This window comes from Panulirus ornatus, chromosome 21 (assembly GCF_036320965.1).
Source record: "Panulirus ornatus isolate Po-2019 chromosome 21, ASM3632096v1, whole genome shotgun sequence".
NCBI lineage: Eukaryota > Metazoa > Arthropoda > Malacostraca > Decapoda > Palinuridae > Panulirus > Panulirus ornatus.
Genome location: NC_092244.1, coordinates 5,661,382 through 5,680,431, shown reverse-complemented (window position 1 = coordinate 5,680,431; position 19,050 = coordinate 5,661,382). Strand labels below are relative to the sequence as shown.

At 47.4% G+C, this 19,050-nt stretch overlaps 1 protein-coding gene across 1 annotated transcript in view; it reads left to right on the top strand.

Moving 5' to 3' along the window:
• The first annotated feature begins 13,657 nt into the window (after nt 1–13,657).
• Nucleotides 13,658–19,050, top strand: part of LOC139756311 (uncharacterized) — a 58,757-nt gene continuing 53,364 nt past the window's right edge. Inside the window, exon 1 of the mRNA XM_071675610.1 lies at nt 13,658–13,672. The gene's annotated coding sequence lies outside the window, so the exon portion shown is untranslated. The remainder of the gene's footprint in view (nt 13,673–19,050) is intronic.

Here is a 19,050-nt window from a genome sequence, read left to right as displayed (position 1 = left end):
TTTTGCCCTTTCCCAGAGTATATACATATAAATGAATAAATGAATATATATATATATATATATATATATATATATATATATATATATATATATATATATATATATATATATATGCACACACGAGTGTGTTCGCCAAGCATGACAGTTTCTTAGCACAACCACAATACCTGACCATGTGAGACTTTCCACTACCACATGAAACATGAACTGGGAAATGAAACACGTTCCTCTAAGTCTGCCTCCGTCAGGTATATATGCCTCCTGCATGTACCAATCCACTGTGTACAGCAGGACGAGCGTAAGCTGTCGCCTCTGGACGTAGATATATATATATATATATATATATATATATATATATATATATATATATATATATATATATATATATATGTATATATATATATATATATATATATATATATATATATATATATATATATATATATATATATATATATATATATAAACGTTGAATGTATACACGAAAGACTGACAACAACAGATGGCAGGAGACTGTATAAGGAAGGCAGATAACAGAAGACTTGGTCGTCTGTGTCGAGGTTACCTGCTGAAGGACAGGACGTGGCCAGCCAAATCGACAGAAGACCTGATGGTCTTTGACGTAGATACATCCGCTGGGCAGACAGTAGTAACAATGTCATATGTCATATATGTATATAGCAAAGAGGATGAAGCTGAAGGTGTTATTATGAACAAAGAGACAGACGGGTGGAGTTTATAGTCCCTGAGGGCGTGGCTACCATGCACATGGCTGTGTATTGTTGGGGGAAATTTCGTTCGTTGCCGTTGCCAAAAGAGCGTCGAGTGCACGGTTGTATGTCCGCCCTTGCCTGGCGCAGATGATGCAGAGTTCACGAGAGGCCACTGGCGACCGGCGTTAAGGATTGAGTTTGCAGTTTTTTGCACAGGAGAGAGAGAGAGAGAGAGAGAGAGAGAGAGAGAGAGAGAGAGAGAAGAGAGAGAGAGAGAGAGAGAGGATGTTTACAAGGCTCGGCCAACACTCAATGACTTATTCAAAAATTTGACACAAGTAAATGAACTGCTTATAGAAGCTGAGCAAACTAATAACTGGTTTATAAGTGAATTATTTGGATTTACGTTAAAGTCTGGATACTTTTCAAAGTATCCGAGATAGAACATTGTTATGGATGAAATGTTGACACACACACACACGTAATGTTCAGTGGAAGTTATCCTTGATCTCTATAATTTCACACCAGACGTGTACATAATGTAGCAGGGTCTGGGAACAGCTTTGCTGGCATAGTTTCCATCTTGGTCTGTCCAGCACCAGCAGGAAGGGCTAAAAACCCCCCCTATGAGTATTCATAACCCAACCCTTGTTGGTTAACACTATCATCATAGTGTTTACCGATCCGGGAGTTACATCAGCAACCCCATGATGCGTTCTCAGCCCACGACGTGAGGAAATACAATTGAGATTTAGACTCTAAAGACACACGTCAGTTGTGGTTTGGAGAGGTTGGGTCGTTGGTAACTGTCACGACAACAGTACTCGCTAGCACCAGTATTGACATGCCCAACCCCTGTGGTGTCGACCGTTGGACGTGGCCAGCTTCCCGGGTGCTGCAGGAGATTCATAAAGGACAGAAGAGGGACTGACTCCTGGGGTAGGGATTAAGTGTTCGTGTCTTCACGGCGTCGTATCTGAGTGGCGCCCTCAGCTCAGGCTGGAGTCTGAGCTGGGAGGTTGAGCAGGAGAGGGCAAGGAGAAGGGACTCGTGATTTCAGTGGGTAAATTTCCCGTGGGACGGGATGGCGGCGCAGCTGCTGCTGTCTCTCTCTCTCTCTCTCTCTCTCTCTCTCTCTCTCTCTCTCTCTCTCTCTCTCTCTCTCTCTCTCTCTCTCTCTCTCTCACGACGAAGGTTCCTGAATGCCATCGTCAGGAGGTGGGTGGGAGGGAGGCCAGTGTTGCTGGAACGAAAGTTATCGGGAGAAGAAAGCACACTTTCTCCCACAGCAGAGCCTCCCTGGGGGCGAGAGAGAGAGAGAGAGAGAGAGAGAGAGAGAGAGAGAGAGAGAGAGAGAGAGAGAGAGAGAGAGGGCTGATTAACTTTTCCCCGAAGGTAGATTGGAAATGATCCAAAAAAAAAAAAATCAAATAGAAAATCAGAGACGAAAGACGACCAGTGTTTTTGCAGCAGCGACCAACACACACCTTGATTTCTTTGCTCAGGGAAGACTATTTTGATAACTCACACGAGTCGTAGAGATTTATATATTTTTTCCCCCCAGGTGCCAGTGTCAACCACAGCAGTTCTTCATGTGAAAAAATCAATAATGAAATCCATTTTGAAAGGTTCTTATGTTTACGTCTCTTCTCAGTAACGACTGAAGAACGTTCAGTAATTGTTTTTTTTTTTTCCTGTATCGTAACTCTTTACGTCATGCCTCATTTGATTCTTACGCCATGTCCTAACCATCGTCATAATGACCCAAGACGTTCACGTAACCTTCGCCAGAGGGAGGTGGACTTTACAGCTTGATTGACTGATGACCTTGATATTTTGAGTACCTTCCTGTACTTACCTGACGAGGGTGTCGGGTCGTTATGTCCTGGTGACGACCACCAGGAGGGAGGGAGGGGTCGCTCGTCCTACCACTGGATCGCAAGAGAGTGAATCTGCCGCGAACGATAGACTCCTCTTTGATAAGAGGTGCGATAAAGACGTAACTGTAATGATCAAGGGAAAAGAGGAGGATTTGCGATGCACAATGGAGACGTATTGATGATTGGAGGAATATTATAGTTTTTAAGAAAATGGATGGGAAAATGATGGAGGATATTACTTATATTCTCTATAAGGGAAATTCTAATCATGTGAACACTTATGATTACTGTCGGTTTGAATGACGTTTATGAGATGTTAGAAATGATTACAAGCTACTGGGGCTTCCTGGAAGAACAGGAGACAAAGGATGTTTCCCACACACACACACACACACACACACACCTGTCACTCTCCTTCATGATCGTCTGTCCCTTTACTACCCAAGGACACCGCCCTCATGGGCGAGATTCTGGTTCTTTCTCAGTGATGAACACGACCTTCCCTCGTGAGTCTTCTCCTCCTTGCCTCACTTTTGGTCTTCTCTCCAGAGCCATCTTCCCACATCGTATCTCAGCATCAACGCCGGAGTCCAGTGGTTCGAGTCTTACACTTGGGTGAAATGTAACAATTGTGTGGGTATGTCTGGCGTGTGTATGTGTTTACCTTGTGATCATAACGGTGCGATCCTTAAGCTGTAATTGGCCCCCGACCATTGACCTGACCTCCTGACGGCCAAAGTCAAAGGTCGCACCATCATACTCAAAAGGCTCTTCATCCAAGGGAGATGATGATTGAGGCCCTTGGCTGAATGACCACCACTACAGACGGAGTGAGGCCTACGGTAGACACTCGCCCTTGGAGGATGACTCTTGTGTTGTATGAGGAGGTTGTCCACAAGGAGGTTCGCCCTAGAGATGAAAACGCACCGCATGTGACCACAAAAGCACAGGTCATTCATTCAAGATATGTTAGAGTTACGTCCGTGTTATGGACAGGTTAGAATTACGTCCGTCATAGAGATTAGGTAGGATTACGTCCTTGTTTATTAGGTTAGGCTTGCTTGTTGTCCTGTCCAAGTAAGATCGATCGTGTATCTGTATATCTATCTGTGTGTCTCTCCTCAGTCGTCCATTCTTCAGTAGTCTGGGCTGGATCAAGTGTACATCCAGGCTAATGTACCCCACCTTTCGCCTGCCTCTCCTTCATTCGAGTTAAATCCCCTCCCCCTTCCCTCTAGCCCCTCCACCTCCATTTCCTCCCCTCCAACCCCTCCACCTCTAATCCCTCTCCTCCAACTCCCCTCCTCCACTCCAGCCTCCAACTTGCACCCCTCTCGCCTTACTCTTCAAGCCTCAGAATTTGCTTAACTACGCACGTTAAGCCATCATGTTCTCTCTCTCTCTCTCTCTCTCTCTCTCTCTCTCTCTCTCTCTCTCTCTCTCTCTCTCTCTCTCTCTCTCTCTCTCTCTCTCTCTCTCCAGTCTTTTACCATATTTTTTCAACATTTCTTAATCTGCTTCGTTCGTCTTCTTCATTTTGTTCCCTTGTCTACCTTTCTGCATCTACCCCTCCCTTCCCCTTCCCCCACACACACTCTGACTGCCTTACCTACTCCACTGCCTATCTCCCCCTCCACAACAGCTCTATACATTTTCCTATTTTCATTTCCACCCCACGCATTCGCTTTTAGTCTCTTCTCATTCCCTCCATCTTTCCCTTTCTCTTTTTTTTTACCCTCCCTCACCCTTCCCCCTTCTAACGTCTCCCTCAGTAGTGCTCGCCCTTCCCCCCCCCCCCCCCCCCCTCTCTCTCTCTCTCTCTCTCTCTCTCTCTCTCTCTCTCTCTCTCTCTCTCTCTCTCTCTCTCTCTCTCTCTCTCTCTCTGGAGTCTGGTGTCTCTGGGGAACTTGTAAGGGGGAGGGAATTGAAGCGAGGGTAGTGAGGACTTTGAAATAGCAACCCCTCTAGTGTCCCAGTCTGGGAGGACGTGTCATACTCCATAACATTATACCAGTCTCTGATGATATGTTATACTCCATAACATTATACCAGCCTGGGAGGACATGTTACACTCCATATGTGTAGATGTACAGGTAGGGCCTAAAAGAGAGAGACAGGTGTACAGAATTTGATACAGGGACTGAGACAGATGTGTAGATGTGGAGATAGAGACAGATATATGTATGTGTGTAGATACAGAGATGACAGAGAGACATATATGTATACAGAGAAGTAGGGTTTGATACAGAGACAGATGTATAGATAGGAGGGTAGATGTGTTAGCCAGGCAGACAGACAAGCAAGGACGGGGATGGGAAGGAAGAAGGGGAGGGTCGTCCTGTGGTCTGGGGTGAGGGAAAGGTCATCCTTTGGTCTGGGGTGAGGGGAGGGTCGTCCTGTGGTCTAGGGTGAGGGGAGGGTCGTCCTGGGGTTTGGGGTGAGGGAAGATTGTGCTAGGGTCTGGTATGAGGGGAGGGTCGTCCTGGGGTTTAGGGTGAGGGGAGGGTCGTCCTGGGGTCTGGGGTGAGGGGAAGGTTGTGCTAGGGTCTGGTGTGAGGGGAGGGTCGTCCTGGGGTTTAGGGTGAGGGGAGGGTCGTCCTGGGGGTCTGGTGTGGGGGGGCAGGGGAGAACACGCACGAGTAAAGCCTGTGAGGGGAGAGCATTAGTGGACATGTGTGAGAAGAGGGAGGGAGGGATGGAGGGAGAGTGGCGTGTGGGAGGTAAATGTATAAGAGGGGAGGAGGATAAGGGAAAGAGAGAGAGGAATGGGGAGAAGGAGGAAGAGAAGCAAGAAAAGAAGGGTAACAGAGAAAGATAGACTGAGAGAGAGAGAGAGAGAGAGAGAGAGAGAGAGAGAGAGAGAGAGAGAGAGAGAGAGAGAGAGAGAGAGAGAGAGATGGTGGCACAAGGCGAAATGCAGACAAAAGAGGGAGGGGGTGGGGAGGGGTAAGATCGAAAGACCAGGGGGGGTCGCTGGTGGGAAGGAAGCGAGAGAGGAGTGAGGTAGGGAGAAAACAGAGGTGGATACACCAAGTGAGAGTGTCTTTGGAAGATGTTACCGTCAGCGTCATGTTAAAGGCTGCAGACGCACATGTAAAGCCACACCATACCACCCCATTGCCACCCTCACTCTACCCTAACCCCCCAACCCCTCACACAGCCACCCCCCCTCTCCTCCTCCACCCCCCACCCACCCTCCTCCCCTCCCGCTACCATCGTATAGTGCCTGAGAAATGACAGACTCCCGAGTGCACGGAGGGGAACCCTTCCTCCCTCTTTCCCCTTAAGGGAATGAGATGGTTTGGGGAAAGGGGTAGTACCCCTCGGGGGGACTAAGGGGGGGGGGGCTTGGCTGAGGAGTAGTTAACCCTCGTATGTCAACAAACTCTCATCTCAGGCACGTAAGCTCTCCCTCCTTCCCCCCATCTCCCCTCCATCACCCCTTTGTCCCCATCACCCCTTTCTCGGGCACCCCAAGCACTCACTCCCCCGTGACCCAACTCCCCTCATTTCCTCCTCTCCCCCGCCTCCTCCCTCTCAGTAGGGGGGGGGGGGGGGGAGCCCCGTCGCGGACGACGACGCGAGGCTTTCCCGCCAAAAACCTACGCGAGCGCCTTTGTTTGCGTTGCGTCAGCGGCGGCAAGCGGGGAAACCCCCCCTTCCCCCTCCCCCCCTCCCCCTCCCCCATACGACGCAGGACGCCGACCACCACAGCCGTCCCCCCCTCCCCCCTCCCCTCCCCCTGGTGGAGACGACGCCGCACATCCCGGTCGTCGTGTGTCGACCCCCACGTGCACAGTGGTATACGACCCTCAGAGCACGGCGGTACGACCTTAGGGTTCATATGGTGGTCGTGCCGTCGTGCTGAAATATATATCGAGTATATACATATATATATATATATATATATATATATATATATATATATATATATATATATATATGTACTCGGATATATTTCATGTTCCGCTTATTATTTTCCAGTTTCATTGATGCATTGATAACTTTATTTTATGAATATATATTTCAAAATTTCATAAGCATCTCTATCTCTCTCTCTCTCTCTCTCTCTCTCTCTCTCTCTCTCTCTCTCTCTCTCTCTCTCCTATTCTTGGTCCTTCCTCGCCCCATTTCCTTCTATGTATATCCTCCCTCCCATTAACCCACCCACTCACCCATGTTTAGTGTACAAACAGACGACTCATTGTGCTCCGCCTGCCATCTGTCGGCGTTAGTGTATAAGAAAGCATTACAGTGATCCTGTTCTCCTCTGTGTTTCGCCTTATCTACCAAGATCTATGTCCGTGTTATGTCTCCAGAGCAACAGAGAATGTCACTTGTTTGTATTTAGCATAGAATGAAGGTCTATGCGTTGAATATTTCCAAGATAAAATTATATATATATATATATATATATATATATATATATATATATATATATATATATATATATATATATATATATATATTGGAAAGGATCACAATTTTGCGCGTGATCATTTTCCCCGTGGACGAGGGTGTAGGGAGGAGGTTGAGAGCGCAGAAGGCGCAGCACAATCATGCCAAAGACGAGTATAAAAGCGGCACACGGCCGGCCTCTGGTGATAACCCAATTCCGCTTTGGCTCACGGAAGGGAAAAAAATGATAAATGGTGTTTTTACCACACTGAAAAGATAAAGGTCTGATCTGTGTTCTTGAAGTAGGTTTGTGTACACAGGAGACACGCATGAGGTAGAGGAAGCCTCACTACGTGTAAGATTCACACCCCCAGAGGTAGGTAGGTCAGGGGGGGACAGTACCATCCCCGGAGATGACAGAAGGGTGCGGGAATCCCACTCCCTCCTCCCACTGTCAATAATTATTGTCCTGGATTGATCCCAATTGCCTGTTTGAGGAGTCGGAGGGGAGGGAGGAGGAGGAGGAGGAGGGTGGAGAGGGACACACACATCCATCTTGATTGAAAAGAGGAGACGGGGGAATTCATGGCTCTCTCTCTCTCTCTCTCTCTCTCTCTCTCTCTCTCTCTCTCTCTCTGACACCATCAGTCCGGGACGTCAACATGGTAAAGTGGTCATCACGACCAAGGGAAAGTGAGGGAGCATCAATAATGCCGCCCTTGTTGTCTCCGTTAACTGGTTGGCTCAGATCCTCGACCCCAGACGACTCGTTATTTCCTCTTTGTATAATAATGATGATCATTACCAGACGCTGATGTTGGTTTAGCTTTAGTCTTCATCATGGAATCATTATCTGGCAAGCCAATGGTGACAGACCAACTCTGCAAATATTGATCTCTCTGCGACAAGGCTGTATTCCGAGGTACAGGATATGTATCACTGCGAAACAGTTTGGTTTTTAGTTTATTGGTATTATTTCACGGTCTGTCATTTTTGTGATGTTTTGACTCCTGAAAAAGAAAGGAAATTCGACCACCTTATGAGCCAGACAGACCCCATCTCTGTTACGTTTCAGCTGGTAATCAATTCTCGAAATTTTTCCCTTTTGCGAACGAATGTCCCTTATGTGTGTGTGTGTGTGTGTGTGTGTGTGTGTGTGTGTGTGTGTGTGTGTTTACATTATATATATATATATATATATATATATATATATATATATATATATATATATATATTGCGTATTACATGATTTATCAGTGTACGTGTTTGCTTTCCCCTAACCATCAGCTCCAACATCCGTAGTTTCCTAACATTTCTCTTCTCTTCTTTGCTCGTGACTGTACACTACAGGTTTCGTGTATGCAGTTGGGTGACGTGGGGTGAGATTGGTAATAACTGGCAATTGGATCATACAAGGCTTTACTGCCGCAGGGTCGCGGAGGAACGGGCCAGCACGGTGTTTAAGGCAAGGGGAGTTTCGCCCCTTTCTGCTTGACAGGGTGGGAGGGAACCATCCCACGCTTCTGGGAGAGGGAGGAAGGGAGGTGTGTGTTTGTGCTCCAGCCCGCCAGGGGAGAGACCGGAACCCCACACAAAACTTCCGTAGGCGGGGCTACACACAGGAGCTACCCCTCTGCCTGACGACGGGGAGGGAGGCAGGAGAGGGCAGGCCCGCCGAGGGAGGTGAGGTCGGTGCTTGCTCAAGCCCCTGGGAACTGATGCATCTGGTGCCGGTGGTCGCCGTGCCTGGCACCGACCCGACGCCAGTGCCCCACCCTGGGGGAGGGGATTACCACTGTTGCTGTGTATAGCGTTGGTTCCTGAGAGGGAGGGAGTGTTAGGTGGCGGCGGGGTGGTGAGTCAGGAAGGAGTGTGAGGAGAGGGAAGGGTGGAGAGAGGTGGGTAAGTAGAGAGGTATGTGGCTTGGCCGGGTGGGGAGTGGAGTGTTTGGTGAGAGCGAGGAGAAAGGCAGTAGGTGTGTGGGAGAGAGAGAGAGAGAGAGGAAAAGAATGATAGAATAGAGAAATTAGGAAAGAAAAAGATGCAGTGTAAGCAAAAGGGAAGGAAATTCAACTAACATTCCACAGACAAACCAGAGCTCTAAACAAGAACAGAACGATTCACTTAACTACTAACACATAGACGAATTTTACGCGATGAATGTTTCGAGATGTGTGAGTAAAACAGAAAGAAAGAAAGACATAGAGCCAGAGGCCACAAGTGGAGTGGCAACTCCCTCATGTGCAGCCATAACCCCCTCTACACAGCGTGTGTTGTCAACTCACTGAGAAGAACGAGACCGGAGTTTATAATGAACAAGAGGGCCATACAGTGAAGGGTCGAGCGTGTTGTGTTTATGTGGAACGGAAAACGAGATGTGGACGTGCATTCGTCGAGGTTAAGGGGAGATGGAGGACGGGCCGTATAGAGCGAGATACAAGGGGGAACCTCAAGGTCTGACTACAGTCTGTAGCTGGCTGAGTTGTGGAGGCGGCGTTGACCGGCCTTCAGCCGAGCTCATTTAGATGAGCCTTAGAGGAGGAGGAGGAGAAGATGGTAGTGGTGGATGAGACGGTCGGGGCAGATGGTGCTGCTGCTGCTGCCGTCTGTCTGTCTGTCTGTCACATAACATCAACTTGACCTTGACCGAGCCAGCTGCTGGGGCTTGGCTTGGTGCCACGCACACCCCCGCCCACATTCTGCTGCTCTCCCTCCTCATACAGACGTAACTGCTCATTCAAAACCAGGCCTAGAGTAGAGTGGTACGACACTAGAGCAGAGTGGTACGACCCTTGAGCACAGTGGTGCGACCATTGAACACAGTGGTACGACCCTTGAGCACAGTGGTGCGACCATTAAGCACAGCGGTACGACCCTTGGTTTGATGGCCTGGCCTTTCACTTGACCCTCAAGAGTCACGTTTCAGACCAGGTCCTCATACTCAAGTGTTGTTCTGTCCTGCTTGAGGGATTAGAATGTTAATGATCATCGTCTTGTCAATGGGATGTAATATAAATCCTTGAACAGGCTTTTATCTTTATTCTCAGACGTCACAAAAGATAATCCTCCAGGAAGAAGAACATCCGTGTGCCCTCGTACATAAGTTGTTGCGCGACACACAGCTCAATGTCGTTGCTCTGCGTCCTCGATTCGCTGAACGTCTGTGGAGTCTGTACCAGGACACAGGTCGTAGGAAGCTTGGCCATCACGTCGAAGGATCTGCAGAAGAGATCCACGAAGCTCTAACTACTCAAATTCTAATTCAAATACAGTCTCGTGTTGGGATGGAATATGTCATAGAAGTGCACAGCTGATCCTCATCAAGGAAATACTCGAGGCAGTTATCCACACCAACATCTGTCCCGTCTGGGCTCGACGCTTGTTCCCTCTTGACCTTCAAGGGCTTTGAATTGGTCTTTCATTTTCGTGTGTTGCTTTCAACCGTCGTCTGTGAATCCGTTCTGTGTTAATGCCAAGTAATGATGTATCATCAAAATTGCTCATGTCTTTTCTCGAGTTTAGATAACGTAGTTGTGGGTTATTTTGATCTGTTTTAGGGAAAGTGGCTGAGATACGTAATTAATTTAAGGGAGCGAGGTTGCAATACTTCATCAGTGTTAGAGAACAAGGCGAGTGTGTTTCATTGGCTGTATTTCACAATTATTGATGTGTGTCATTACGACTCACAGTTCCCATCCCCTTAGACACCTCCTCTCTAACGTTCCCCTCACTTCTCTCCTTCCCTCCTCTCCCACGCTCTCCCCTCCTCTCACACCCTCACACTGCAGTCCACCCTTCAGCATTCTCTTCGACCCCACACTCTCGCATGTTGCCCCTCCCCAGCACTTACCTCCTCCAAACCCCTCCAGCCTCCCTGCCCTCCTCAGGGACTTTGGGCGTCCTTTGAGCTCCCTCCAACCCTCCCAGACGGTGCGGTATATGTTCCCTCACCACCCGCTCCTCATGATGCTCCTTCGCCACCAACAACAACTCCTCTGGTCGTCGTCGTTTTAACCCATGAAAGTTGCTAGACGTTATTCTAAATGCCTCCAGTAATCCCTCTCCTCATAGAAAGCCAAACACTTACAATCTCAATCCCTCTTTTCAGTTCACCATCACCGCCTTCGCTGTGCAACACGTCTGGTGCATGACGCCTCTGGTCCTCCTCTTTCTCTCGAGGGTGTTGGCTCAGCCTTCATCGTGAAGCCTACGACGTCACCTGTAGCGTTTTCCAGTGAGTTGTATGACGTCTTTCCTCACGAAACATCTCCCACTTGGCTCCTCAGTCTTGCACTGGGACGGGTTTACGCTTCCTCCCGTCGCCGTGGTTGTTCTTGATGTGACGACCTCTCCCTTCATATCCCTGTCAACCCTGGCGTTGTGAGAGCCACTTGGATATCCCGGCATTACGGAAGTAGCTAAGTCCACCTCCAAGGAACCCTGGGATTCCTGTTTAGATGGTGAAGTTTTCTATTCCTCCGAATAGTTCATCATTCGTGCCAGTTTACCGCACGGTAGGACTGGGTTCGAATCCTCGCCGCCCGTAGGTAAATCGTTATCCTCTTATTGACTCATGTTTCCGATGAAGGAAAATAGAGTCTTTTTTTCTCAGGCTGGTGGTAGGATACAGGTGGCGGTAAACGCTGAGGTCTTGGCCAGGTTGTGAGTCCATGGAAGAGCTGTAGGTCAGCTGTACGCAGGGCTGGCGGCCAGGTGCGCCCCGTCAGGAGCAGGGGCGAGATGGCGTCCCGTCTTCCACATCAACACGAACCAGTGTGCTTCCATCCCCTCCGCTGACCCGACCTTGCTTGATCATTTTCTATCTTGGTTCATCGGTCTTCTGTGTTCATTGTCAACTGTCGACCTGTCCTTGTTTGACCTCCCGGCCTGTGTCTGGATACTGCTGGTCAAATTGTTTTTTTACCATCTGCTGGCCTGACCTCGTTTGACCTCAGGTGTGTGTGTGTGTGTGTCTTGGTACAGCTGGCCTCTGTGAATATACATAAGAACCCTAGCAGTATCCAGGAAACAAGATACGACTAAAAAAAATGTATATATATATATATATATATATATATATATATATATATATATATATATATATATACATATATATATATATGTATATATATATATATATATATATATATATATATATATATATATATATATATATATATATATATATATATATATATATATATAAGTACAGGAGGTGGAAAAAATGACCACTCTGATAACATCAGTAACGCAACCCACCTGAATTCTAACCATTATTTTAACAGTGGACATACCACTGTGAGTTGGACATACCACTGTGAGTTGGACATACCACTGTGAGTTGGACATACCACTGTGAGTTGGACATACCACTGTGAGTTGGACATACCACTGTGAGTTGGACATACCACTGTGAGTTGGACATACCACTGCGAGTTGGACATACCACTGTGAGTTGGACATACCACTGTGAGTTTGTTTGTTTTCACTGTCGTTTTTTTATATGTATGTAGATTTGCGACGTGTCCGTTTCTCTCTTGTTTTCTTTTGTTTGCATGCTTAAATCGCACTGATTTCTTGTTTTATGATTGTAGGGTTTTGTTACGCTCAGTTGTATCCAGTGTGTACCATAAATTTCTGTGGACGCTTCTGCACACACACACACACACACACACACACACACACACACACACACACACACACACACACACACAAAGAGGCACAATGTAAGAGCTCATGGCGCTGCCATTCTTTAAGAAAGGTGGTATGGGAGGAACCCCTCATCTGTAGACATACTAACTGGGCACGACCCCCCGAGCTAATGGGGAATATATTCCAGAATAAGATAAGAGGGCTCTTTGACTAACAGGGCCTTCCTAGTTTGCGGAACGAGCATAAGACTCCATAGATGATCAATTGCATAATCACGTAATCAGGTCTCAACACACTATATCCTCTTTCCCACCACGTCTCAGAGGAGGGGATGAACTGGATGATAAATTCACAGATTTCTGCAGGAAAAATCCATTAAGTGACAAGGTTAAGTAATTGGATACATGATATTTTGACCTACTTAACGTCTGTAACATGAGGGGACTTTAGTTATTTTCATGACTAAATTGAGCAGTTCGTTAATCTCGCGCTCTTCTGCTTAAAGTATGTCAATGAGCGAGATTAACCAGCCTTGATGTAAACGAAATCCATTTTTCTCCCATTAACTTGTTTGTATATGTTTTTTGTATCTGGCTCCTAGGCTCTTACGTAATTCTGTTTCCCCTCAATTTAGTTAATGTTAGATTGTCAAAATCTTTCTTTTCATTATCGTCACTGAACGCTGTGGTACAGGTGTTGTTCGTAAGCCATCTCCACGAATACGGTGTTGTGTGTCGCTTCTTCCTTTAAGATATTTCATTTTCAAACGTTAAGTTTTTTTTTTTATGGCGTTTTTCTCAGGAACGTATTTCCAGTGTCTTCCTCCTTGGTTGTGTGGCTGATGGGGTGGCTCTCCTCGGTACAAAAGGCTGGCCTCTACCTGGAGGGAGAGATATCCTTCATCGTCTCATTATCAGAATTATTTTCCTTCCGCAGGTGAGGCCGCCGCTTGCCGGGGTTCGACCCCGTGTCGGGAGGACGTGGAGGGGCGACTCTCCCGTACAGAGAGACTCCTCCTCCTCACAAAAGGTCAGCTTATTGCTTTTAGTTCTTCAGATCTATTCATAAACAGAGAAAAGGTGTTTCTGAAGCATTGCCAATATGGGTCTACCGTCTTGACTGTATAGAGGTTAGGATGGCATGGCAAGCTTCATAAACAAAAGATAAAAGGGGCTGTAGCTTTGCGAGTCTGTTTCTTGTGTCCGGGGGATGGAAGGGTCGAAATAAGATGCTGATGATTACAAGAAGGTTTTTCCCTCAAGAGTGAACACTTGTTGATGCTCTTGAGTCGTTTCATAGGACTTCGAGTGTTTTCTTCTCGTAGCGTAAGGCTCAGTGTCCTGTGATTATGATGAATTCATTCGTGAACGTACTAGATGAATGGCGACCTTTACTGATAGTGTCTATAAGGACTACATTCACAGTTTTTAGCTCTGCACAATCCTAAATCACCAGAATTTGGGGCGCAGAGTAAAACGTACCTTCCCTCTAGCTCACTAAGACCCATAATGTGAATATTTCAGTGCACCTCCCAACCATAATGGGTAACACAACCAATTATCAGCTGTATTCACCGGTGCATTAAGGTTAGTTTCATGTTACTGTGGGTGGAGGGACGAGGACAAAGCCTAAACATGGTGAAGGGGATAAAGGGGTGTTGGGGGGAGGGGAGAGCGCAAGGCCTGGCTGCGAGAATGAGACTTGAATTTAAGGCCCTTGGAGACAGAGTCCTGGGGAGAAATTGAGGATGTATACGTGTGTGTGTGTGTGTGTATATAAGGCTTTTGACAGGGTGTGGCATCAAGGTCTCATCTCTAAGCTCCCCTCGTTTAGCTTCCCTCCCTCGCTTTGCTCCGTCATATCTAGCTTCCTCTCTGGCCGATTTATCTCTGTGGTCGATGATGGATCAACCTCCCTCCCTTTTCTCCATCAACAACGGTGTCCCTCAAGGTTCTGTTCCGTCCCATACACTTTTTCTACTTTTTTTTCAACGATTTCATCTCCTCTACAAATAATCCAATGCACTCATACGCTGACGACTCAACACTGCATTCATACACATCCTTCAAGTCTGCCCCATCTCTCTCACTCGATCTGCATCTCGTCTTGACACAGTTTCCTCTGTAAACTCAGACTTGGATAGGATTCTCAGTGGGATAGACAAACTCTTGTTAAGTTTAATTCCTCCAAGACCCAATTTCTACCCAACTCTCTATCGAAAACTCCTCACAACTCTCGTCTTTCCTTTGACGGTTCTGTAATTCCACCTCTTCACTCAATGAACAGACTTGATATTACTGTAACATCCACTCTTTCTTGGGAACCCAACTTTACGGGAATAGCTAAGTCTGCCTCTAAGGAATTAGGTGACCTGTTTAGATGTCGAAACTTCTCTTCAGAATAGTTGCTCCGTTTATACGAGGAATTGATAGAGAGAGAGAGAGAGAGAGAGAGAGAGAGAGAGAGAGAGAGAGAGAGAGGAGAGAGAGAGAGAGAGAGGGTAGCCCCGAGACAATGGGTAATTAACCAGGCCGTAACATAAGGTCGGCTCTGATCAGATCTCCTGCCCCCTGTTCTACACTACTGCTGCGTCAGGTACCTATTGATACCATCAGGGAAGGTACTCCTGCCTCGTTTACCCCCCCCCCCCACAACGACACACACACACACACACACACACACACACACAAACTGGTCCTCCTCTCACTCACACATTCACTTACCCACACACCTCACCCCTCACTCAACCACACCCTGATGGCCTGTTTAGCTGAATTTGTAATTTTGGTCGGAAAAAAGAATATATATATATATATATATTATATATATATATATATATATATATATATATATATATATATATATATATATATATATGAGAGAGAGAGAGAGAGAGAGAGAGAGAGAGAGAGAGAGAGAAAGGAATGTGTGATGGGTGTATGGGGAGAGATGGTCAAACCCAAAATTTCCTTTGGCAATATTGCGCCGCACAGCTACAGAGTCTGGCGGAGGAGTGGGTTCGAACCCATCCTTATCGTCCCCGTAGGTGCTGGAGAGGCCCGAAACTGGGTTCGAACCCACCCTGAATGTCCCCGTAGCTGCTGGAGAGGCCCGAAACTGGGTTCGAACCCATCCTTAATGTCCCCGTAGCTGCTGGAGAGGCCCGAAACTGTGTGTGACGTGGAGTAGAGGCTGGATGGTCTGTTTCCATCCATTGATTGGTCTCGTTGGGTTGAGCTGCTGCGGCATCTAGTTAGCCCAGGGCCACAGGGAAATCTTAGCATGTTGGTTGAGGAAAATGGGGGATAGTGTGGTGACGATGCTTGTTGAGGAAAATGGGGAGGAAGAAAATGGGTGTATTGTATGGTCTCTTTTTTCCTGATACCTATATTGAAATTGGGTTGTGTCGGGAGAAGGAGATTGGATGTTGTTGAGCGAGCGTTGCAGAGGGGTTGTTTACGAGGTTGTAGATGATGGTTGGTGATGAGGGTTGTGGCAGTGTGTATTTGTGAAATGACTTGACCATGGTTGAAGAGGAATGTTTTAAAAGGAATTTCACATCCGTATAGAGGTGATTATCCCATCCTCACTCAGGCTCAGACCCCCGGGGATCTCAAAAGAAAATACGAAGGAAAAGATGAATGCGAAGAAGAGGGGAATAAAGGAGAGACAATAATGGAAGGAGATGGCCAGAGTAATGGAAGTGGAGGGAAGATGAAGATCACATTGAAGAAAGAGAAAATGAAATGAACTTGCGCTTGACGTAAAGGCAGAGAAAAAAAAGAACATGTGTTACGAGGGAAAAAGACTAGAGAAAAGAGAGGGTTGAAATAATAAGGACAAAGAAAGAAGAAGAGTGGGAGGAGGGGGAAGGAAAGGAGAGAAAATTGAAGGTTGATGAAGGCAAGGGGCTGCCTTCACGCCGCGAGGCCCAGGTTTCTTGAGGATTTTTTACAACACAACCATCAAAGACTGGCTTGGGTCTCTCTCTCTCTCTCTCTCTCTCTCTCTCTCTCTCTCTCTCTCTCTCTCTCTCTCTCTCTCTCTCTCTCTCCCGGACGTACAGCATGTCACTTTGGAAATGGCTCGATCTCAGACACCGTGGCAATCGCCAGATCTCTAACACTTTGGAAATAGCCGGCCAGGACTCTTGACATTTTGGAAATCGCCGGATCTCAGGCACTGTAGAAACAGCCAGGACTCTGACACGTTATGAGTAGCCAGATCGTAGACACTTTGGAAATAGCAGGACGCCCCCCTAACGCTATGGAAATAAATCTCTGACACTTAGAAAGTAACCAGGTTTCTAACACTGGGCTATAAAGTTCTCTCTGACTCTCGAAACTAGCAGTTCTATTAGAAGTGCCAGTGCCTCTCCTCCTCCTCTCCTGGCAACACCCACTTCTCCCCATATCTCTCTCTCTCTCTCTCTCTCTCTCTCTCTCTCTCTCTCTCTCTCTCTCTCTCTCTCTCTCTCTCTCTCTCTCTCTCTCTCAAGCGACCCTTGAAGAAGGTGCTAAAATTACTCCCCCTGTGTGTGTGTCTCCTCCTCTCGTCTATCGGCGGGAGATAAATGTGTCAATATGGCCTGAAAATGTTGTCGGCAACACTTGGCGGAGGCTGAGATGCTTGGACGGGCGTGGGGGAGGAGGAGGAGGAGGAGGGAGTCGATGGAAAATGTCGGCCAGATAGACTTTCCGCTGAGGGTATATTGGCTGGTGCATGACGTCATCACAGGGAAGGCCTGGGCCATCCTACTCTCTCTCTCTCTCTCTCTCTCTCTCTCTCTCTCTCTCTCTCTCTCTCTCTCTCTCTCTCTCTCTCTCTCTCTCTCTCTCTCCACCTGACTTCAGTTTTTGTTTCAGTTAGTCTGGTATTATTGCTATATCTATTTCATCTTTATTTCAGTGTTTCTTTTAATGTTCAGTTATTGATATATTTAGCCCTTTATTTCTCATCTGTTTATTGTTCCTCTGATGTTCTCTCCTGTTGGTGACTGAGTCGAGACGTCTTGAGGCGTGTATCTGTTGGATATTTTTTGATTGATGTTGGGACTTAGAAATTCGTCTGCAGTTCCCTTCTTCAGGTGCGACGGCACGACCAAATGACCCCAAGGATCGTCGTACCGTCGTGCTCAACAAGGGTCGTACCGTCGTGCCCAAGGGTCGTGCCTTTGTGGTTAAGGATCGTGTACCATGATGCTCAGAGATCTTACCATCGTGCTCAAGAATGCGTGTACCGTCACGTCCGAGGATCATACCGTTGAACTCAAGGGCGTTTCACCTCCCGAAGCCCATCCCTCCAGTCGACACTCAAGAAGATATTCCACAGCTGTGAACCCTAGCCACCCGTAACCCCTGGATCTGCCACGGTGACCATCCGCCATCCACCTCGCCATGCCACCTCTCAACATGACGAACGACGAACTTTCGTGTTAAGGCAGCCTGATCTTCAGGTGCTCCGAGATCACCTCCGTCAGGAGCTTTGGCGTATTGTCGTTTTTTCCCCCTGGGGGTTAACCAGCCTGTCCCCGAACCCCGCGTTGGTTTGGCGAGTCATCTACACGTAGATACAACCGCGATGGAAAACGTTATCTGTCCTTGTTATACGTTTTTTACATAAACGTTAGAAGTTCGTTCTTAATGACCTACGTATACGTCGGCAGGTGCGGAGGAGCTCCAGGTGTGCAGGTGTTGCCCTGTCACTTCCCCCTCCACCACCCCCTACACACACACACACACACACACACACACACACACCAGGAAGCTGCTCTTGTTAAAAGCGAAGATAAACCCGAGACAAAAGTTTCGGGTTGTGCGAGACACGAAGCCCCCGAACAATCGAGGGAAGGAGGAGGAGGAGCCGTGTGGGCGGGCGGCCACCTACCTCCATCCCCTCCCCCAGAGTTGAGGCGTTCTCTGGGGGTCGTCTCCCTCCTCCAGATCCAAATCAGGTCTTCCGGCAGAAGGCGCAGGGTGATTGTCATGTGTTCCTCCCCTCCCTGTCTCTCTGGATCCCGCCCGCTGTTCTCGATCGTCGCATGTGCTCACTAGACGAGGCGTCAATTTTGCCTTCAACCATCGCGTCGGAAGTCAGCCAACCTCGTACCGACCATCCTGAATGGGGAGCTGCACTCCCAGATCTTCTTATCTTTGCCTCCTCTTCCTTATCTATGAAGTAGTTATGCAGACGAAGTGATTGACACTTTGTATATGTAAAGGAGAGAGTGATTTATTTCTCTGGAGTCATATTCAGTGGCATAAAAGTCTAGAATGACTGTCGATTTACGAGTTTTCTCGGTAATATCTCGCTTCGAACCCACCTTAGAAGCATTACATACTACTCGAACACGAAACGTCCCTAACTTCTCAGCTGCCACGTTTACACCCACACACACACACACACAC